Source organism: Schistocerca cancellata, chromosome 12 (assembly GCF_023864275.1).
Source record: "Schistocerca cancellata isolate TAMUIC-IGC-003103 chromosome 12, iqSchCanc2.1, whole genome shotgun sequence".
Lineage (NCBI taxonomy): Eukaryota > Metazoa > Arthropoda > Insecta > Orthoptera > Acrididae > Schistocerca > Schistocerca cancellata.
Genome location: NC_064637.1, coordinates 63268254 through 63292830, shown reverse-complemented (window position 1 = coordinate 63292830; position 24577 = coordinate 63268254). Strand labels below are relative to the sequence as shown.

Genomic DNA, 24577 nt, shown 5'->3' with positions numbered 1-24577 from the left:
CGTGTCACTAGCAGTCGAGATGACAGGCATCTTACCCGCATGGCTGTAACGGATCGTGCAGCCGCGTGTCGATCCTTGACTCAACAGATGGGGACGTTTGCAAGACAACAACCATCTGCACGAACAGTTCGACGACGTTTGCAGCAGCATCGACAATCAGCTCGGAGACCATGGCTGCGGTTACCCTTGACGCTGCATCACAGACAGGAGCGCCTGCGATGGTGTACTCGACGACGAACCTGGGTGCACGAATGGCAAAACGTCATTTTTTCGGATGAATCCAGTTTCTGTTTACAGCATCATGACGGTCGCATCCGTGTTTGGTGACATCACGGTGAACGCACATTGGAAGCGTGTATTCGTCATCACCATACTGGCGTATCACCCGGCGTGGTGGTCTGGGATGCTATTGGTTACACGTCTCGGTCACCTCTTGTTCGCATTGACGACCCTTTCAACAGTGGATGTTACATTTCAGATGTGTTACGAGCCGTGGTTCTACCGTTCATTCGATCCCTGCGATTGTCCAGATTTTCCTGGGTTGGTTGAAACCAGGAGTTTGCTTGGTTGGATCTGATCCAGATCAGTCTGGGTTTGAAGACAGCCAGTCGCTGTGCCATGCTTGACTTACTCTACACTGATCTTGGGCCAGCTTCGTTTCTAGAATCCAAGAAGGGTTCCGAGATTTCAGCCTGAGATCTTCATGTAGACAGTCTTTACGTATTCGTAAGAGAGGGTTGTCACAGCACTTATGCCATTCTTTCTTCAGTGCTAATGATCTTCGGAGATGAGGAGGTGGGATGTTAGAGAGCAGCGGTAGCCACTTCTGAGGACTGGATGGTGCCTGGTATAATCCTCACTGTGTCACTCAGCTGGTCGTCTACCTTCTACCTTCTTTGTCTAGGCACTGTTAAGCCATACTGGGCTGTAGTATTCAGCTAATGGGTATACTAGGGCAAGTGCTGTAGTTCTGAGAGTCGATGCAGTGAGACCCCAACCTATTCCTGCGAGTTCGTGTACAATGTTGTTATGGCTTTTGATTTTAGCAGACGTTTTGTTTACATGTGCGCTGTAGGTCAAGGATCGATCCAGAATAACTCCTAGATATTTAGGGTGAGGACTGGACGTCAGCAGGTGGCCACGATATTGAACCTGAAGAATATAGTTGACTTGTCTGTTGCTCAGATGGAAGCTGCTGATATCTGTTTTCGTTATGTTTGGGGTCAGTCTCCAGGTTTTGAAGAACTTGTTGAGTCTCTGAAGGTCTTCTGTGAGTGCGGTTTCTGCTGCTGCGAAATCATTGGACTCGGCTGTCAGTGCAAGGTCGCCAGCGCATATAAACTTTCTAGCAGTAGTAGCTAGTAAATCCGCAGTGAACAGGGTGTCCCACTCAAACCTCCCTGATTTCGCGGACCCACGAGAGAAAAGCCACAGTAGATACGACAACGAAAAATGTACCACATTGTAGAGCATATTAAACAATTTATATTCCGAAACTTCCTGGCAGATTAAAACTGTGTGCCCGACCGAGACTCGAACTCGGGACCTTTGCCTTTTGCGGGCAAGTGCTCTACCAACTGAGCTACCGAAGCACGACTCACGTCCGGTACTCACAGCTTTACTTCTGCCAGTACCTAATCTCCTACCTTCCAAACTTTACAGAAGCTCTCCTGCGAACCTTGCAGAACTAGCACTCCTGAAAGAAAGGATATTGCGGAGACATGGCTTAACCACAGCCTGGGGGATGTTTCCAGAATGAGATTTTCACTCTGCAGCGGAGTGTGCGCTGATATGAAACTTCCTGGCAGATTAAAACTGTGTGCCCGACCGAGACTCGAACTCGGGACCTTTGCCTTTCGCGGGCAAGTGCTCTACCAACTGAGCTACTGAAGCACGACTCACGTCCGGTACTCACAGCTTTACTTCTGCCAGTACCTCGTCTCCTACCTTCCAAACTTTACAGAAGCTCTCATTCTGGAATTTATATTCCCGCGTCAGAAGTGCCAAGTATCGTCTCCAGAGTGCAGCATGGTCGCATGAAGTGAAAATGGCGACGACGTGTGGAGTGGTTGCACGGTTAGAGGCGCCATGTCACTGTGTGGCCCTTCCTGCAGGAGATTCGAATTCTCCCTAGGGCATGTGTGTGTGTGTTGTTGTTAGCAAAGGTTGGTTTATGTAGTGTGTAAGTCTAGGGACCGATGAACTCCGCAGTTTGGTCCCTTAAGAACTCACACACATTTGAAAATGGCGACTCCACTGCAGTATGCGCAAGCAGTAGTGTGGTCTGCAGAAACAAAATCGCCGATTACTGTGCAAAGAAATTATCGTCGTGTGTATGAATGTGATCCATCTGATGTGAATGGTAAAAGAAGTTTCTGGCAACAGAAAGTGTTCTGAAACATTCTGGCAGTGCACATTACAGAGTTTCAGAGACCATGGAGGACATCAATGATTTCTCAGAAGCCCACATAAGTCAATTCGTCAAGCATCTAGGCAACTTAATGTACCTCGATCAACATTGCATCGTGTAGCTCACCAGCGTCTTCGTATGCATGCTTACAAAGTGCAAAATCTGCAACATCTACGCCGAACGACAAACCACGCTGACAACAATTTGCTGCGGATATGCTGAAGGGTATTGATATGGATGCCAGCTTCCTAGAAAGATGTTTCTTCTCAGATGAGGCAACCTTTCATCTATCATGAAGGGTTAATAGGCATAATGTTCGGATTTGGGGATCGCAAAATCCGCATGTTGTCATTGAACATGTTCGTGATAGCCCTAAACTAAACGTCTGGTGTGGGCTAATGCACGACAGGACTATTGGACAATTCTTCCTTGCAGAACAAACAGTAAATGGCTCAGGGTATCTGGACATGTTGGAGCAGTTTGTCTACCCTCAGATACATGACTTGCAACCCAACATCATTTTTCAACAAGATGGAACTCCACCGCATTGGTGAACGGCTGTTCGCAAGTTCCTGGATAGGAAATTTCCCAATCATTGGATTGGACGCGGAGGACCCATTGCCTGGCCACCACGTTCACCTGATATTACGCCGCTTGGTTTCTTTATGTGGCGATTCATGAAGGACCTTGTGTATTTGACCAAAGTGGATGATATTCCTACATTGCAACATTGTATCACTAATGCGATTGCAACAATAACAGAGGAAATGTTACAAAGAACTTGGCAAGAAACTTAATATAGACTCGATATTCTTCGTGTTACGAATGGTTCACATGTGGAGGTGTATTGACGATAAATAAATAAAGTCTTTGAGATGCTCTACAATGTGGTGCATTTTTCATTGTCGTATCTACTGTGTGTTTTTTTCCTGGGTCTTTGAAATCAGGGTGGTTTGAGTGGAACACCCTATATGTTCAACAGCAATGGGGCAAGAATCGATCCTTGTGGTAATCTATAATTCAGTTTGTAAGGTCTGCTTACGTTGTCATTTAAGTGCACTTCAATAGCTCTGCTGGCCAACATGTTGTTCAGAACACTCTGTACCTTCAAGCCAGTCGAAATACACTCATGCTCATAAGTTAAGGATAATGCTGATACATGGTGAAACAACGCTCTGGTGGGCGGTTTGTGGGTTTAGATCACCTCGGGGGATGACCAAGCGGTGCATTTGACCTGCGGTCGTCGCACGGTGGCACTGGTAGCAGCCCATATACGCATTCTGGTGGATGTCAGAGTACGGCGCAATGGGTAAGTGTGCAGACATTTTCAGACGTGCTAATGGTGACTGTGTGTTGAAAACGGCTCAAAGAACACATGTTGGCGACGTTATGAGGGGTAGAATACTAGGGCGACTGGAGGCTGGTCAAACACAGCAGGTCGTAGCACAGGCCGTCCGTGTGCCACAAAGTGTGGTCTCAAGATTATGGCAACGATTCCAGCACACAGGAAATGTGTCCAGGCGCTGCGGTACGAGACGTCCACAGTGTACAACACCACAAGAAGACCGATATCTCACCATTAGTGCCCGTAAACGGCCACGGAGTACTGCAGGTAGCCTTGCTCTGGACCTTACTGCAAACACTGGAACAGTTGTCTCCAGACATACAGTCTACAGACGACTGAACAGACATGGTTTATTCGCCCAGAGCCGTGCAAGGTGTATTCCACTGACCCCTGGTCACAGGAGAGCTCGTAAAGCCTGGTGTCAAGAACACAGAACATGGTCATTGGAACAGTGGTCCCAGGTTATGTTCACGGACGAGTCCAGGTATAGTCTGAACAGTGATTTTCGTCGGGTTTTCGTCTGGCGTGAACCAGGAACCAGCTACCAACTTAATGTCCTTGAAAGGGACCTGTATGGAGGTCGTGGTTTGATGGTGTGGGGTGGGATTATGATTGGTGTACGTACACCCCTGCATGTCTTTGACAGAGGAACTGTAACAACCATAGATGTTAATTCCCATAGTGCTCAGAGCCATTTTTTGAACTGTAACACGTCAGGTGTATCGGGACGTCATTTTGCACCAGTATGTCCGCCTTTTCAGGGGTGCAGTGGGTCCCACCTTCCTCCTGATGGATGATAACGCACGGCCCCATGGAGCTGCCATCGTGGAGGTGTACCTTGAAACAGAAGATACCAGGTGAATGGAGTGGCCTGCCTATTCTCCAGACCTAAACCCCATCGAGCACGTCTGGGATGCTCTCGGTCGACGTATCGCTGCAAGTCTTCAAACCCCTAGTACACCTCAGGAGCCACTGGTGTAAGAATGGGAGGCTATACCCCAGCAGCTGCTCGACCACCAGATCCAGAGTATGCCAACCCACAACACAGCCTGTGTACGTGTGCATGGTGATCGTATCCCATATTGATGTCGGGGTACATGCACAAGAACAGTTGCGTTTTGTAGCACTTGTGTTTCCGGACGGTTTTCTCAACTTATCACCAATACCGTGGACTTACAGACCCGTGTCGTGTGTGTTCCCTGTGTGGCTATGCTATTAGCGCCAGTTTTGTGTAGTGCCACGTAGTGTGCCACCACATTCTGCAATTATCCTTGATTTATGAGCATGAGTGTATATACTGTAATGAGAACCTATAGAGAAGCGGCAGCCGACTATATCCGAAGTTACGCACTAGAAGTGTGAAGGAAAGCTCAATCCACAGCTCGGCATCGGATGCACTACCTGCACGAGTCTCAAGTACACGTTCACGTACAACTTCAAACACCTGTGTACTTCTTTCGCTACGTGTCCAAAACGATTTTCTCTGAAAACGAGCGTTTCGTATCGCGGCTCTGATTTTGTCGTATTCTTGTCAGCGCTGTAGAGTGCAGACGTGTTCTCACTGACTCATCGCTCTCGCCGTTGCGTCAGCGTAATGTTTACGTGGCGTTCGTGGGTTCGGCAGGCTGTACTCGTTCTCTCGTCTACTCTTCCTGCGGTGTAAACGCTCTTTGACAGGTACAGGGAATGGCACAGACCGCAGGCTAATTGTTTGCGAATGCCTGTTCCCACCTGTTCGCTTCCATTCACCGTGAACGAGCCGTAATACGCCGTGATACTAACGCGAGCGCTACGCGCCTCGTTTGTTTCGTGTCGACACTTATCAGTAGAGGCACCTGTTTGTGGAGAAAATTTTTGCCCGATTTCGTCATTTTTAAAAAGTTATTTCGGTATATTTTTCGCTAGTTTTTTTCCATTTCGTCAATAATTTCGTTAAATTTTATTTCCACTTTTCAGTAGTAAAAGGTACAGGAAATACATTTATGGCACATTTGCAGTGAAAAATCTTTTATTTTACGTAAATTGAAAAAGCATAAAACTTATAAATCATGAAAGTTTGGAAAACATTTATCCTGTCCTAGTCTATGGACACAACACACAAGTCAGCCCGAGAAAGCCAAGGATACAATGACTTCCATATTACTGGGAGTCAGAGCTGTTCTCCTGTCAGACATTATGTTGCAGTATCTAGAAATTGATCTCTCACTATCAACATTACTGACTGGGATACACAAAGCCTCCACTACAGCTTTGCACAAACCTGGTATGTATTTGTTCATCCATTTTCTCAGCTTCGGATGATCAACTTTTTCCATCGGAATGTTAGCCTCAATGAAAGCTCGAGTAGTCGATAAAATGAATGGCCTCGGGCATGGATGTGTGTGATGTCGTTAGGTTAGTTAGGTTTAAGTAGTTCTAAGTTCTAGGGGACTGATGACCTCAGATGTTAAGTCCCATAGTGCTCAGAGACAGCCAGTATCTTCCTACTTTTGTCGAAAACATAAAATCCTTCGGACGAAAATTCCTTTTCTCGGTCGAAAACTGTCACTACCATATTAATCATCTGTAACAGTACAACACAACACAAAATACCACACTCAATGCACCGGCGATCCACAACGATTTCCAACACGCAATACTGAATACACCGCCAGAACATCCAGAACATTGTAGAATGTCTTTCGAATACTCGATATATTATACATATCGAAATGGTGTACAGTCGATATCCAGACTGTATTACCATAACTCCAATCGAATTTCCGCAGTTAAGTTCAAATGACGAGATTTTGCAAAGTTTCTTCAATTATTTCCCGATTTGGCTTAAAAGTAAATAGTTTCGCGTTTTCAGAAAAATGTGTAAAATTTCGTGAAAATTTCGCGATTTCGCGCTTTGCGAAAAACAGATGCCTCTAGTTATCAGTGATGGGTGTAGAACGAAAGTAACGGAAGCGCGTGACGTAAGGCGCTTAGAACCTGAAGTGTGCTTACAGTGCACATCTCTCAATCCGAATGAGACAAGTGACACCAAATCACCTGACCACGTTCGAAGTCCGTGAGTTCCGCGGAGCGCCCCATTCTGCTCTCTCACGATGTCTAATGACTACTGAGTACCTGGCAGTAGGTGGCAGCAGAATGCACCTAATATGAAAAACGTATGTTTCTGGAGGCGTCCGCATACTTTTGATCACTTAGAGTGTCTCAGGTTGTATCGGCGTCAAGTGAAGAACTATCATTCTGGTGGAATTGTTATGGAGAATAACTCGTTTCGTTGATGTAGAATTTTCATCTCTTTTTCCTCTTTCAGTTAATACTATAGATCTGGAGACTGAGTAGTGGAGCAACGTTCGGCAGGCTAATACCTCGAGTGCGTGACAACCACAAAAAAATGGTTCAAATGGCTCTGAGCACAATGGGACTCAACATCTGAGGTCATCAGTCCCCTAGAACTTAGACCTACTTAAACCTAACTAACCTAAGGACACCACACACATCCATGCCCGAGGCAGGATTCGAACCTGCGACCGTAGCGGCCGCGCAGTTCCAGACTGTAGCGTCTAGAGCCGCTCGGCCACCCCGGCTGGCTGACAACCACAATTTCAGTGCTGCAACGAGAATGCTAGTATGGAATTCGGTTGTGATTCCCGTGCTGCTTTACGGATCTGAATGCTGGGCACTTTAAAGGCGGCAACTTAAAACGCTGGTACGATGTCGCCATCGATGTCCGAGGAGGATTCTGCGTATAACACGACGAGATAGACGCGCAAACGTGAGCGCGCTCCGGCAGGCAGTACTGAGGCGCCAGATTTGACGGGCAGAAACCGCAGTCCTTATGACCACTATAGTAGTCGTAAGGTCAAACGAGTGTTGCTCCGACTTATCTAGTGGGCGAACGACGTGTGCGAGGTCAGAGGAAACTATTTAAGTGAGTCTACCTGAAAACGTGTCACGATGATGTTAACGCCTGAGAGATCTCAGCGCTAGCCCGTGGTCCTAACCGCCGTGTTGCGAATGCGTGTCACGTGGGGAGACAAGATTTTTGGCGTCTTACGATCTTCCGAAAATAAAATGCGTAGAACATTACAGAATTATCGCCAAATAAGTTCTGGAGTGGTTGAATTTTTCCAAGAAATCGCCCGTCATTATGCGTGATTATATGCATAATATTACAATGAAGCGCCAAAGAAACTGGTACAGTCAAGCGTATTCAAATACAGAGATACGGAAACAGGTAGAAGGTGTCAATGCAGTCGGCAACACCTATATAAAACAAGTGTCTGGCGCAGGTATTAGATCGGTTACTGCTGCTACAGTGGCAGGCTATTACACTACTGGTCATTAAAATTGCTACACCAAGAAGAAATGCAGATGATAAACGGGTATTCATTCGACAAATGTATTATACTAGAACAGACATGTGTTTACATTACACGGAATTTGGGTGCTTAGATCCTGAGGAATCAGTACCCAGAACAACCACCTCTGGCCGTAATAACGGCCTTGACACGCCTGGGCATTGAGTCAAACAGAGCTTGGATGCCGTGTACAGGTACAGCTGCCCATTCAGCTTCAACATGATACCACAGTTCATCAAAAGTAGGGACTGGCGTATTGTGACGAGCCAGTTGCTCGGCCACCATTGACCAGACGTTTTCAGTTGGTGAGAAATCTGGAGAATGTGCTAGCCAGGGCAGCATTCGAACATTTTCTGTATCCAGAAAGGCCCATACAGGACCTGCAACATGCGGTCGTGCGTTATCCTGCTGAAATGTAGGGTTTCGCAGGGATCGAATGAAGGGTAGAGCCACCGGGCGTAACACATCTCAAACGTAACGTCCACTGTTCAAAGTGCCGTCAATGCGAACAAGAGGTGACCGAGATGTGCAACCAATGGCACCCCATACCATCACGCCGGGTGATACGCGAGTATGGCAATGACGAATACATGCTTCCAATGTGCGTTCACCGCGATGTCGCCAAACACGGATGCGACCATCATGATGCTGTAAACAGAACCTAGATTCATCCGGAAAAATGACGTTTTGCCATTCGTGCACCCAGGTTCGTCGTCGAGTACACCATCGCGGGCGCTCCTGTCTGTGATGCAGCGTCAAGGGTAACTGTAGCCACAGTCTCCGAGCTGATAGTCCGTACTGCTGCAAACTTCGTCGAACTGTTCGTGCAGATGGTTGTTGTCTTGCAAACGTCCCCATCTGTTGACTCAGGTATCGAGACGTGGCTGCACGATCCGTTAAAGCCATGCGGATAAGATGCCTGTCATCTCGACTGCTAGTGATACCAGGTCGTTGGGATCCAGCACGGCTTTGCGTATTCGCTCCTGGACCCACCGATTCCATATTCTGCTAACAGTCATTGTATCTCGACCAACGCGAGCAGCAATGCCGCGATACGACAAACCGCAATCGCGATAGGCTACAATCCGACGTTTATCGAAGTCGGAAACGTGTTGGTACGCATTTCTCCTCCTCACACGAGGCATCACAACAACGTTTCACCAGGCAACGCCGGTCAACTGCTTTTTGTGTATGAGAAATCGGTTGGAAACTTTCCTCATGTCAGCACGTTGTAGGTGTCGCCACCGGCGCCAACCTTGTGTGAATGCTCTGAAAAGCTAATCATTTGCATATCACAGCATCTTCTTCCTGTCGGTTAAATTACGCGTCTGTAGCGAGCCATTTTCGTGGTGTAGCAATTTTAATGGGCTTTAGTGTACAGTGCTTCGTTACAGGATCATTTAGTAATCGCGAAAGCGTTACGGAGATGATAGATAAACTCCAGTGGAAGACTCTGCAGGAGAGACGTTCAGTAGCTCGGTACGGGCTTTTGTTGAAGTTTCGAGAACATACCTTCACCGAGGAGTCAAGCAGTATATTGCTCCTTCCTACGTATATCTCGCGAAGAGACCATGAGGATAAAATCAGAGAGATTAGAGCACACAGAGAGGCATACCGCCAATCCTTCTTTCCACGAACAATACGAGACTGGAATAGAAGGGAGAACCGATAGGGTAGCCTCCGCCACACACCGTCAGGTGGCTTGCGGAGTATGGATGTAGATGTAGATGCGTTGTTGGGACCTTTTTGTAAGGATTTTCTATCTCTTCTGGTGTGATGACATTCGTAAGTTTGGCCTCTTCTACTGTTGGGACTTTTGGTGTCATGAGCGTTGCGGCCATGTTTTTGTTTACGTGTTCCTCGTGGTCTGCGTCGAAGTATGCATTTGTTGGGTGCTGATATGTCTCTTCTAGGACTGATTTGAAAATATCTGCCTTTTCCTTGTCATTTGTGGTGATGGTGTCTTTGTAAAGTAGAGGGGGCTCGGCCGTGTGTGTAAGGCCGCCAATCCGTTTGAAAGTTTGCCAGAACTTAGTGCCTTGTGTGTAAGTGAGGTGTCGGCAAGCTTCTGTCCATCTTTCCGATCTGTATTCTTGGAGCTGACGTTTGATTAGGGCGTTCAGTTGATTCCATTCTTGTTTGTATTGGCTACAGCCTGTTCTCTTGAATAATTTGTACATCTGCCTCTTGTCTTTGATGGTATTTAGTATCCTTTGTGGGATTCTTTCGGTGTGTGGCTTGATGATTTTCGTTGGGGCGTTATCTTTGACTGGCACTGAATGTGAGCGCGCCCGGAACTGCTGGGTATTTATAGGCGAGCGGAGACGCGCTCACGGCCAAGGTCAGGGTCAAGGTCACGGCGAGGGCGCAGGGAGGGGCCGCGCCGCGTCGATAGTCGATACCGCCTGGCTGCCTGCCTGCGTGTTGGCGGGCGGACGCCGCTCCACTGCGCATGCGCGCACCCTCCGCGCTGCGCCACGTCACGCCGCGCTACGTCACGGCGCTCTGATTGGCTGCTGCGTCGTGTGCAGCTGCGTCACGCGTCAACAGCAAACGGAATGGGCGTAGTGAGCACGTGCCCTCCACTCCTCTTCTCAAACAGCTAAATGTCTGTAACAGCGAATACTGCAAGTATTCTGAAATAAACAGCCAGATATTCATTTCACTCTTCGTTTTCTAATCAAATGATCAGGGTGTACATAATTTAAGTCGCAGTTTCAAAACGCTGTAAAAAGAGAACCGTTCCTCAGAATGACGTCACATCTGAACAGCATATTACTGATACAAGGGGAAATGTCATGAAATATTAACTAAAATGTTACCAACAGATGGCGGTGTAATCCTCTTAATGTACACAGGGTCGGCTACAAATCACAAATAAAGCGCAATACGACGCCTGAGGTTTGAGTTGCATACTATTCCATCCGTACCATTCAGTATGCATGACTGTACAAGTTCGGAGTCAACAATTCTGGCACTGTTAGCTAATTAAGGCCGGTATCACACTAACAGATGTCTTTGTCCAACATTTGATCAAAGATGTGATCAAATATTCGTCAAATATATTTCACAAAGACCGTTGACGGCCGGCTTAAGTGGCCGAGCGGTTCTAGGCGCTACAGTCTGGAACCGCGCGACCGCTACGGTTGCAGGTTCGAATCCTGCCTCGGCCATGGATGTGTGTGATGTCCTTAGGTTAGTTACGTTTAAGTAGTTCGAAGTTCTAGGGAACTGATGAACCTCAGAATATAAGTCCCATAGTTCTCAGAGACATTTTTTGATCTTTGACGTGGCGTTAAAAAGAGGTATTACACTGTCATAATATTTTTCGTCAAAGTTCAAGATGGCTGACAACAACAACTTGTTGTCAACAGCAGCTGCATGTACCACAATTGTACTGTGTGCACGTGCCGTAGGGAAGCGGGGGGGGGGGGGGGGGGGGAAAGGAGACGTACCTGGGTGGGCCGCGCGGGATTAGCCGAGCGGTCTCAGGCGCTGCAGTCATGGACTGTGTGGCTGGTCCCGGCAGAGGTTCGAGTCCTCCCTCGGGCATGGGTGTGTGTGTTTGTCCTTACGATAATTTAGGTTAAGTAGTGTGTAAGCTTAGGGACTGATGACCTTAGCAGTTAACTCCCATATGATTTCACACACATTTGAACATTTTCAATTTTTTTTTTTTTTTTTTTTTTGCACCTGAGTGAAGCCGTGTGTTTTACGACGACACGATAAAAGTATTCAACAAAACCCGTGTTACGTGAGCTTCTAGTGGAGGACGTCAAGTCGTACATCAATAACTTAAGAATGGATGAGCATACATTTCAGTATGTGCTCAGTGAAGTGTATCCTCATATCACAAAGCACACTACTCACTTAATAACTGCTACATCTGCAGAAGACAGGCTCCGATTCCTTGCTACAGGAGAGAGAGAGAGGTGAGGTTAGGTCTCCAATCTTCTTAATCTATCTTTGTATTCAGGGTGCCTCACGTTGTAAAGCGTCTCATCAGCTTCATACATCTCTACTAATTTTGTAGTTGTCGGTACACACTAGTTGTATTTATCGGTAATGTTTATAAAAACACTACAGACGACAGAACGCTGCAGCGATGCTAGCGCTGCACGTGGTAACATGTCACACTGCAATGAACAGAAGACAAACGACTCCTTTGATCAAATCCACAGCGAGGCCCTAGATTTGATCAAATATTTGACATTTGTCAAAAAAGTTCTCTATTTTACCATCAAATTTCTTTGACAAAGATTTTGGACAAAGATATTGGACAAAGCAATTTGATAGTGTAATACCAGCGTAAGCCTATCCACCACAGCAAGGACGTACGACTGAGGCTGGGTAACATAGGTTTTTAATTGTCCTGGGGCCAAAAACCCATAAAAAGCAACTTGACATCGCTTGCTAAATGTCTCGACACTGGCGCGAGACGTGTTCACTATGCTCTCCACTGTTTTCTTCGTCAAGCTGATGGTTGAAATGGCTCTGAGCACTATGGGACTTAACATCTGAAGTCATCAGTCCCCCAGAACTTAGAACTACTTAAACCTAACTAACCTAAGGACATCACACACACCCATGCCTGAGGCAGGATTCAAACCTGTGACCGTAGCGGTCACGCGGTTCCTCAAGCTGAAAGTGAGAAGTGGCACCTTCCATAATTGATAGGAGCGTCTCGTAGACGACGTGGAACAATTGGTGAGACGCCTTCCAGCGTATCCTTCAACAACTGGTGGTGGCTCAATTGCACCAAGCCTGGTTTAAGTAATTTGAGATGAATTATGGTCGTGACAGACAACGACATATTGTGGAATACTACTGGTTAGACTTTAACAGATTAAAACACTCCATCTACAGGCCACAAGTGGCCAATCGGGACCATCCGACCACCGTGTCATCCTCAGTGGATGCGGATAGGAGGGGCGTGGGGTCAGCACACCGCCCTCCTGGTCGTTATGATGGTATTCTTGACCGACGCCGCTACTGTTCGGTCGAGTAGCTCCTCAATTGGCATCACGAGGCCGAGCGCACCTCGAAAAATGGCAACAGCGCGTGGCGGCTCGGATGGTCACCCATCCAAGTGCCGACCACGCCCGACAGCGCTTAACTTTGGTGATCTCACGGGAACCAGTGTAGCCACTGCGGCAAGGCCGTTGCCCATTTGGGGAAGATAATTTCGCTTATGCATCACCGCCTTGAGGGCACAATAGTATGGGCAAGATGTCACGATTGGGTACTGCGAGGACCTTTGTCCATGCATCATATTATACGAGAGAAGCAGCGGTCTCGCCATGCCAGGTGATCGCCCAGAATGATATTGCAGACGCCTGTGTGGATTACTACGAACCGTTCTATGCAGCAGAGGACCAGAATACCAGAGGCATTCGTTGACAGGAACCCCTGATGAGGCTGCCGCGGGGATTCTCACTGCCCCAATTACGGCTGATGACGTCGCTGATGCTCATATATGAGCGAGGCAAACGAAGTCCCAGATCCTGACGACTTTCCGCTGAAGTTTTACTGCACATTCCACGACATCATGGCTTCAGGCTGGACTGCGATGTATGAAGAACTGATGAAACTCGGCCCGGTCCCCAAACCATCGGGACGTCGGGGAGTTGGACATTATCAGCCGCTAACCATGTTACATTGCGACATTTTGGGATTTTTACCCGGATTCTTGCAGCTCGCCTTCGGCGCCACGTCCCTCGGACCACCTCTGTGGATCAAATGCACTTCGGTGTTGAGAGTAACATTGAGACAGCGCTTAGCGACTACCGTGACTTCATAGCTCTGGCTGCAACCTGACGCAGTCACGGTGCTTTAGCGACAGCGATCATGCGTTTGATAGAGTCATGACTTTCTAGAAAATGTAATCCGGCAGATGGCCTGCCGCACAGATTTACACACGTCGTCTTACGACTCACCTGAGATGCCACATCGCGAGTGCTGGTCAATGGATTTTTTTTTTTTTTTTTTTTTTATGGTCATCACTCTACTGACTGGTTTGATGCGGCCCGCCAAAAATTCCTTTCCTGTGATAACCTCTTCATCTCAGAGTAGCACTTGCAACCTACGTCCTCAACTATTTGCTTGACGTATTCCAATCTCTGCCTTCCTCTACAGTTTTTGCCCTCTACAGCTCCCTCTAGTACCATGGAAGTCATTCCCTCATGTCTTAGCAGATGTCCTATTATCCTGTCCCTTCTCCTTATCAGTGTTTCCCACATATTCCTTTCCTCTCCGATTCTGCGTAGAACCTCCTCATTCCTTACCTTATCAGTCCACCTAATTTTCAACATTCGTCTATAGCACCACATCTCAAATGCTTCAATTCTCTTCTGTTCCGGTTTTCCCACAGTCCATGTTTCACTACCATACAATGCTGTACTCCAGATGTACATCCTCAGAAATTTCTTCCTCAAATTAAGGCCGGTATTTGATATTAGTAGACTTCTGTTGGCCAGAAATGCCTTTTTTGCCATAGCGAGTCTGCTTTTGATGTCCTCCTTGCTTCGTCCGTCATTGGTTATTTTACTGCCTAGGTAGCAGAATTCCTTAACTTCATTGATTTCGTGACCATCAATCCTGATGTTAAGTTTCTCGCTGTTCTCATTTCTACTACATCTCATTACCTTCGTCTTTCTCCGATTTACTCTCAAACCATACTGTGTACTCATTAGACTGTTCATTCCGCCCAGCAGATCATTTAATTCTTCTTCACTTTCCCTCAGGATAGCAACGTCATCAGCGAATCGTATCATTGATATCCTTTGACCTTGTATTTTAATTCCACTCCTGAACCTTTCTTTTATTTCCGTCATTGCTTCCTCGATGTACAGATTGAAGAGTAGGGCCGAAGGGCTACAGTCTTGTCTTACACCCTTCTTAATACGAGCACTTCGTTCTTGATCGTCCACTCTTATTATTCCCTCTTGGTTGTTGTACATATTGTATATGACCCGTCTCTCCCTATAGCTTACCCCTATTTTTTCAGAATCTAGAACAGTTTGCACCATTTTATATTGTCGAACGCTTTTTCCAGGTCGACAAATCCTATGAATCCTTTTTCTTTAGCCTTGCTTCCATTATTAGCCGTAACGTCAGAATTGCCTCTCTCGTCCCTTTACTTTTCCTAAAGCCAAACTGATCGTCACCTAGCGCATTCTCAATTTTCTTTTCCATTCTTCTGTATATTATTGTTGTAAGCAGCTTCGATGCATGAGCTGTTAAGCTGATTGTGCGATAATTCTCGCGCTTGTCAGTTCTTGCCGTCTTCGGAATTGTGTGGATGATGCTTTTCCGAAAGTCAGATGGTATATCGCCAGACTCATATATTCTACACACCAACGTGAATAGTCATTTTGTTGCCACTTCCCCCAATGATTTTAGAAATTCTGATGGAATGTTATCTATCCCTTCTGCCTTATTTGACCGTAAGTCCTCCAAAGCTCTTTTAAATTCCGATTCTAATACTGGATCCCCTATCTCTTCTAAATCGACTCCTGTTTCTTCTTCTATCACATCAGACAAATCTCCACCCTCATAGAGGCTTTCAATGTATTCTTTTCACCTATCTGCTCTCTCCTCTGCATTTACAGTGGAATTCCCGTTGCACTCTTAATGTTACCACCGTTGCTTTTAATGTCACCAAAGGTTGTTTTGACTTTCCTGTATGCTGAGTCTGTCCTTCCGACAATCATATCTTTTTTGATGTCTTCACATTTTTCCTGCATCCATTTCGTCTTAGCTTCCCTGCATTTTCTATTTATTTCATTCCTCAGCGACTTGTATTTCTGTATTCCTGATTTTCCCGGAACATGTTTGTACTTCCTCCTTTCATCAATCAACTGAAGTATTTCTTCTGTTACCCATGGTTTCTTCGCAGCTACCTTCTTTGTACCTATGTTTTCCTTCCGAACTTCTGTGATGGCTCTTTTTAGAGGTGTCCGTTCCTGATTAACTGTACTGCCTACTGCGCTATTCCTTATTGCTGTATCTATAGCGTTAGAGAACTTCAAACGTATCTCGTCATTCCTTAGTACTTCCGTATCCCACTTCTTTGCGTATTGATTCTTCCTGACTAATGTCTTGAACTTCAGCCTACTCTTCATCACTACTATATTGTGATCTGAGTCTATATCTGCTCCTGGGTACGCCTTACAATCTAGTATCTGATTTCGGAATCTCTGTCTGACCATGATGTAATCTAATTGAAATCTTCCCGTATCTCCCGGCATTTTCCAAGTATACCTCCTCCTCTTGTGATTCTTGAACAGGGTATTCGCTATTACTAGCTGAAACTTGTTACAGAACTCAATTAGTCTTTCTCCTCTTTCATTCCTTGTCCCAAGCTCATATTCTCCTGTAATCTTTTCTTCTACTCCTTTCCCTACAATTGCATTCCAGTCGCCCATGACTATTAGATTTTTGCCCCCTTCTCATACTGCATTACCCTTTCAATATCCTCATACACTTTCTATATCTGTTCATCTTCAGCTTGCGACGTCGGCATGTATACCTGAACTATCGTTGTCGGTGTTGGTCTGCTGTCGATTCTGATTAGAACAACCCAGTCACTTAACTGTTCACAGTAACACACCCTCTGCCCTACCTTCCTATTCATAACGAATCCTACTCCTGTTATACCATTTTCTGCTGCTGTGAATATTACCCGATACTCTTCTGACCAGAAATCCTTGTCTTCCTTCCACTTCACTTCACTGACCCCTACTATATCTAGATTGAGCCTTTGCATTTCACTTTTCAGATTTTCTAGTTTCCCTACCACGTTCAAGCTTCTGACATTCCACGCCGCGACTCGTAGAACGTTATCCTTTCGCTGATTATTTAATCTTTTTCTCATGGTAACCTCCCCCTTGGCAGTCCCCCCCCCCCCCCCCCCGGAGATCCGAATGGGGGACTATTACGGTATCTTTTGCCAATGGAGAGATCATCATGACACTTCTTGAATTACAGGCCACATGACCTGTGGGTACACATTACGTGTCTTTAATGCAGTGGTTTCCATTGCCTTCTGCATCCTCATGTCGTTGATCATTGCTGAGTCTTCCGCCTTTAGGGGCAATTTCCCACCCCTAGTACAAGAGAGTGCCCTGAACCTCTATCCGCTCCTCCGCCCTCTTTGACAAGGCCGTTGGCAGAATGAGGCTGACTTCTTATGCCGTAAGTCTTCGGCCGCCAATGCTGATTGTTTATCAAAATTTAGGCAGTGGCGGGGATCGAACCCGGGACCGAAGATGTTTTGATTGTGAATCAAAGACGCTACCCCCCTTTTTTTTATCTCATTTTGTTCGCCTTTGTTCGTTGCATCTGCTCGGGGCGGACGTCGTAAGACATCCGTTGAAGTTCGTTGTTGATCGATTAACTCAGTTTTTTTATTACAGAGGGCAGCTAACCCTCTGACCGAACACGCTGAGCTACCGTGCCGGCGTCCCCTAGACCACGGGTACAAGCATGGCCATATGGCGGGCCAGATTAATATCATGCGATCAGTCCATCAGGGATGACGAATGTCGGTGCTTCTTCACGCCATCGCCGTTGAGACGCTGCTACATAGTTTGAGGAGCCGGCTCACAGGGATAACAATGAGGGGGAATGCTTTCTGCTGTCCATATGCAGATGACGCGGTGTTTTCGGTTCTATCGGAGGATGGAGTGCGAGGGGCACTGGCGTGGATCAACCAGTACGGGACTGCTGCGGGAAGCCGTGTGAACCTGACGAAATCTGGTGCTATGTCCGTCGGTAGAGATCTTCCAGCAAAAAGTGTGGTCCATTGCCATTAGTGGACAAGCTCAAATGTCTGGGGATCACCTTGACGCGTGATACACAGCGCACGATCTCATTTAACTATAAACGCCTGCTTCGAGCTATCTGCAGGAACGTTCGTGGCGACCTCTTGCGGGCATTAGACATGTTACAAAGGTTGGATTTTCTTAACAGTCTCCTGGCTCCGCCACTACACCATTTGGCACAGATTTTACCGATGCCAAAGGCAATGGCACACAGACTGGAGGCGGCGATCAGCTATTTTGTAAGCGCGAATCTTCAAAGTCTGCTACGACATGCTGGCACTTCCTCCTCGAGACGGCAGCCTCGGCCTTGTCCAAGCGAGAGCAGCTGCCCTTTATGTAAGTAGGATGGTTAAGTCGTGGACCCGCCGCCGAACCGGATTATCGGAAAGCCTGATTGACGAACTGGCCCCTCCCTCTCCAGTGGCACCTGTTGCAGTAGCCCATATTTGTTCCTCTCTCTCCTATGTCAGGACCTTTTTCATCGAATACAGTTACGTCCATGCCAACTTTCCTAGTAGCAGAAACGCTACCGCACGTGATGTTTACCACCTAATGATGAGAAATCATACTAGGAATGTTGTGGAAAGCCGACATCCTACGATCGCATGGTCCATGGTTTGGCGTTCGGTGCACCATGACCTCCTCGAGACGAGCGCTCGTCCGACCTGGTATCTGGTCGCTAATGGAAAATCCATGACACAACTTCGTCTACATGCCGTAAAAACGAACTTTTCTTTCGTGTCCTTTACTGGTTGCTCAATACACAGATTGAATAGTATCGGGGAGAGGCTACAACCCTGTCTCACTCCCTTCCCAACCACTGCTTCCCTTTCATGTCCCTCGACTCTTATAACTGCCATGTGGTTTCTGTACAAATTGTAAATAGCCTTTCGCTGCCTGTATTTTACCCCTACCACGTTTAGAATTTGAAAGAGAGTATTTCAGTCAACATTGTCAAAAGCTTCCTCTAAGTCCACAAATGCTAGGAACGTAGGTTTGCCTATTCTTAATCTAGCTTCTAAGATAAGCCGTAGGGTGAGTATTGCCTCACGTGTTCCAACATTTCTACAGAGACCAAACTGACCATTCCCGAGGTTCGCTTCTATCAGTTTTCCATTCGTCTGTAAAGAATTCGCGTAAATATTTTGCAGCTGTGACTTATTAAACTGATAGTTCGGTAATTTTCACATCTGTCAACATCTGCTTGCTTTGGGATTGGAATTATTATATTCTTCTTGAAGTCTGAGGGTATTTCGCCTGTCTCATACATCTTGCTCTCCAGATGGTAGAGTTTCGTTAGGACTGGCTCTCCCAAGGCTGTCAGTAGTTCTAATCGAATGTTGTCTACTCCCGGGGCCTTGTTTCGAGTTAGGTCTTTCAGTGCTCTGTCAAACTCATAATATGTCTGATACAGAGTAGGACGTACTTGCAAGGGCGTAACAGCACCAGTTACGTGTGGTACGGCTTTTGACCAATCATCGCGTTTGCGTTTGTTTGGATCAGGTATATTGTTATGATGAACGGAGTTCAGAAGCAGAAATGAATAGGTCAGCCGCGCTGCAGCGGCAACACGCAGTGTCGAAGGCGCGGCACTTCCTGTACGGCGTGACGCGCCCCCCACCCAGGAGCGCGGCACAGCTGCGTGTGGCTACAGCCGAGGGGTGGAAAAAAACCGACCGGCTACAGCCGATACCGGTATTTACTTCACAATAACCGCTATCCTTCGCCATTTGTTTGGTCTCCAGTACAAAAGGTGCTTTCTTTAAAATGTTTTAGTAGCCACTGGGCAACGGCCTTGCCGCAGTGGCTACACTGGTTCCCGTGAGATCACCGAAGTTAAGCGCTGTCGGGCGTGGTCGGCACTTGGATGGGTGACCATCCAGGCAGCCATACGCTGTTGCCATTTTTCGGGGTGCACTCAACCTCGTGATGCCAATTGAGGAGCTTCTCGACCGAATAGTAGCGGCTTCGGTCAAGAATACCGTCATAACGGCTGGGAGAGCAGTGTGCTGACCCCACGCCCCTCCTATCCACATCCTCCACTAAGGATGACACGGCGGTCGGATGGTCCCGGTAGGCCACTCGTGGCCTGAAGACAGATTGCTACTAGCAACTGAAATATCAAGTAGCAGCAGCAACATAAGTTTTCGATCTAAATAAACCTTTTAAAAAATGTTCAAATGTGTAATCTTGTGAGACTTAACTGCTAAGGTCATCAGTCCCTAAGCTTACACACTACTTAACCGAAATTATCCTAAGGACAAACACACACACCCATGCCCGAGGGAGGACTCGAACCTACGCCGGGACCAGCCGCACAGTCCATGACTGCAGCGCCTGAGACCGCTCGGCTAATCCCGCGCGGCTAAACCTTTTAAAGAAAGGAGTAATTTTTATTTGTAAAATTTGCATTAGTTTGAAACGTTGCGTTACTGTACAGAATTCGAAAAGCGATCAGTGCTATTTCAATATCAGTGCCGACAGAAACGAGCTACAAACTCGTGGCACTAGAACAGGTACAGCCAGGGGTGATACTAGAAGTCGGTAAAGGGGGAGGGGGCTAATGGAGGGGGGGAGGCGGTTTGCGGGACTGGAATATCGCTTAACAAAAGGAGAGCTTGGGTCCTCTACCGACAAATTGGAAATTGTTTTGGAGTTCAAGGTAAAAAATGTGTTTTAATAAATAATAACATGTCTATTTTAAGATAAAGGATATTCATTGATTTAGATAGTAAGATATTTTACTCTCTTATTGTTTTGTTAAAATGTGTTTGAAATACATTGTAACATGTATCGCTATGTAGTTATTAAAAAAAAAGATTGAATCTGTTGGAGTAACATATTCGCTGATTTCTGAAGTAATTTTATCCAGTGTAATATGATGCTGGCAACGGCATTGCCACCGTGGATACACCGGTTCCCGTAAGATCACCGAAGTTAAGCGCTGTTGGGGTGTGGCCGACACCTGGATGGGTGACCGTCCTGGCCGCCACGCGCTGTAGCCATTTTTCGGGGTGCACTCAGCCTCGTGATGCCAATTGAGGAGCTACTCGACAGAATAATAGCGGCTCCGGTCACGGAAAACCACCATAACGACCTGGAGAGCGGTGTGCTGACCACACGCCCCTCCTATCCGCATCCTCAGTGAGGATGACACGGCGGTCGGATGGTCCCGATGGGCCATTGTGGCCTGACGACGGAATGCTGTTTTAATACAATACTCCATGCTCCATGGGGGGGGGGGGGCTATAGCTCTCATGGCCTCCTCCCCCCCCCTTGCCAACCCTAATCCGAAAATATATTTATTTACGAAGTAACATAGCAATGGAAATTAAGTACAATGCTTCATTTGCTTTGAAAGGTCAGAGATTTGTCTGTCATTCCTACGGATTAATAATCGAGGCAGCAAATTGTGGTAACAGTAATAAATTAAAAACTTAACAAGAACTCATTCATAGTACGCAATCAACAGAGAAAGTTGCTGACCTGCTACCTGGGTGTACAGAATACGCCTTTATCTGTTTGAAGCCCTTCAAAAAGGACAAATTCACACCAAAAACAGAGGTTTTGCAGCCTCAGTTTTCACACTTTAGCACTCACTATTTGTAATGCCCACGTAGTGATACGACCCACGACTACAACTTGATTTCTGAGTTGGCTATAAATAAATTAGTATCAGTAGGAGAATACGGACGATTTTTAGCAGCATTCAGCAACTTATCACTTTTCGAGAAAAGTAGTGAACGGTAGACATTTTCTGTGTATCTTGAAATTTATCATTGTTCGATTTCTACGTTTATTGCAGCGAATAATAGCTAGGAATGAAAATCGGTTATTTCAGAAACCCGTTAATTTGAGCGGTTTTAATAGTCAGATCCAACTGGGGTGGAAAAAAAAACCATATAGGCGAAATCGGTTGTCTGAGTGATAACCGCGATCCCTAGTGGCCCATCACCTGCCACAACGCGTCGTGCGTAGCCGCGCCGCATTGGTGCGTGCGTGGGGCGGGCGCCTCACGCAACGGCCACGTGGCCAAGGTCACATCGACCGCCATTCAAGGGCACTAGGACACGTGGCGCCTCTCGTGGAAAGTTCCAGCCACGCTCGGGCTCTGAGCTGTTTATCCGTCGAAGCGCTCTTCCTCCCTGCTCCCTCCCGCCCTCTCTCTACCCTGCCACGTACCGAATGTCGCGGCAAGAGCCGCATTTAGGGTCTATGACGCCCGTGTGCAGCAATTTTTGTTCCACACCGTTCCTACACTTCAGCACTGCTATTCGTTTACGGACTACCAAAAATGAAGCTGTGTAATCATTAACTTCAATCCCAAACATTACTGAAGTACTTACATGACATACAACGCAAAACACAAGCGCAGATGAAATATTCAAAGATAATAAAACAATTACTACAGTTCAAAAGCACCCTTTCCTTCAACAGTTTCCACAGAAACATAAAATTTGGACGCAATATATGGTAAAAATATAAAGAAATCATTACAGTTTAATAACCTATACCAAAATTACTTCATTTAGATGTGAAATTTACTCATTCGCAATGCATCATACAATACGATTTGACTGATCTTTTGCAAAATATACCGAGCTTAGAGAAATCAGTTTTGTATTTGCGACTTCATTTATCAGTTGCTGAAAATCCAGACTGACTGTCTTGCCTGATTCTACGGCTAGTAATCCAAGATTGATCACTCGTTGTTGATTTTCTGTCGTCCGTAGGCAGTCCTTAATCTGTTTTAAGGCAGAAAAGGACCTTCCAGCTGAACAGTTTGTTGCTGGAGCACAGTTGTAAATCTTGACTGCTGCGTTAACATTTGCATGGGCATCACCAATTTTTTTGAAACCAACATTCTACAGACAAATGTAGGAGAGGACATCTTGTCACAACCACAGACAACAGACAACTTTGAAACGTATACATTCTTCACCAAGGTTGTTCTCTGTGTGAGCATTATAAATGGCTTTAAATTTCTCTGCAGCATCATAAATTTGAACAGATTGTAGTATGGTGATACGTGACAGAAATGAAAATCTTAAGTTATATTATCTGGAGATATTAGCTCTGTTCTGGAACTCACCATCAAATTTTATTCTTCTCCAGATTTCAACGCAATCTGATCCCGTTTCTTCTTTAGGACATTTGTGTTAGTCTTCTGGGGCACATAATTTATCAAAGAATCTCTTGCCTTTAATTTCACGTTTCCGTTTTCGTATCTCAGCAGCTGAAGGAGGTGCAACAGATTGGGTCAAATGGCTCTGAGCACCACGGGACTTAACATCTGTGGTCATCAGTCCCCTAGAACTTAGAACTACTTAAACCTAACTAACCTAAGGACATCACACACATCCATCCTCGAGGCAGGATTCGAACCTGCCACCATAGCGGTCACGCGGTTCCAGACTGAAGCGCCTAGAATCGCACGGCCACACCGGCCGGCTGGAACAGATTCCGAACTCCTGATCTCTAGAAGTTTCTTTTCTGTTGAATCTTTGTGAATAGAAAAAAGATAGCTGAAGCTCAGCTAAAAACATTACAAGAGAGTGATACATATTATTTATTTTTTTATTTACACTCCGTAGGACCAAATTGAGGAGCAAATCTCCAAGGTCATGGAACGTGTCAGCACATAAAATTACAACATAAAAGTAATAACAGATAAAAATACATGCTTATGAAGCAGAAAAAAGTCAGTCCGTAAGTATAAGTAAACGCAATCAACAACACAACAAGAACCAGCTTAATTTTTCTAGGAACTCGTCGACAGAATAGAAGGAGTGACCCATGCGGGCGCTCTACAGTTTCGGTTTGAAAGCGCGCGGATCACTGCAAAGATTTTCGAATTCGAGTGGCAGCTTATTGAAAATGGATGCAGCAGTATACTGCACACTAGAGATGGGCAAACTGAAACACGTAATTGTTTCGAAACAAATGAAACAGTACAATGTAATGTTCCGATACGTTGTTTCGAATCAGTGAAACAGTTTGTGTTTTGTATTCTAATAAACCTACTCATTTTATCAGCTTGAATGTCTACTGTATAAGTATGTCCATATAAACACAAATGAGGTGCGAGAGCGCTAATCATGTCGCAGAAAGTATGAAACTATCACTTAGGCGTCTTGGCAGTTTCGTATTTCCTGCAGCAAATGCACTGCTTTCGTGTAGCGTGACTTTCATACTTTTCAATTGGCTGAGGACAGCCATAGCTGAAGACAGAAGAACCACCACGAACGGAACTGGAGGTGGGAGCAAACTGCAGAAACACACATTTCGTTAGTATGGGTAATATACCCATCCTGCTAATTTTTATCTACACAAAGGGAATCATTGTGGATAATAGGCACAGTGACTATAGACTCACAACTAACGTCAAATATTTCGAATAAATAACAAAATATAACAAAATTTTTTTTTGTATTTCAAGGTGTTTCGAACCGTTACTATAAATTCACCATGCTTCCCAGCCCTTCCCGTACACCATTACACTATCAGTGATTTGTCAAACAGATTGCTTGCAATTATACCTACATCAAATTTATGTATATGTCTAATAACTGTCACTCTACGCCTTTTTTTATTCAAAATGTTGTAGGCTTACTTACGTTTCTTAAAATGATTACTGTACATG

The 24577-nt window shown here is 46.0% G+C and overlaps 1 non-coding gene and 1 pseudogene across 1 annotated transcript; both read right to left on the bottom strand.

The window, feature by feature from the left end:
- Nucleotides 1–1518: 1518 nt before the first annotated feature.
- Trnal-caa (transfer RNA leucine (anticodon CAA)) lies at nt 1519–1593 on the bottom strand. Its single transcript has one exon. It is a non-coding gene; the product is annotated as a tRNA-Leu (tRNA).
- An 11566-nt stretch (nt 1594–13159) lies between these two features.
- Nucleotides 13160–13277, bottom strand: LOC126110061 (5S ribosomal RNA; annotated as a pseudogene).
- Nucleotides 13278–24577: the final 11300 nt, after the last annotated feature.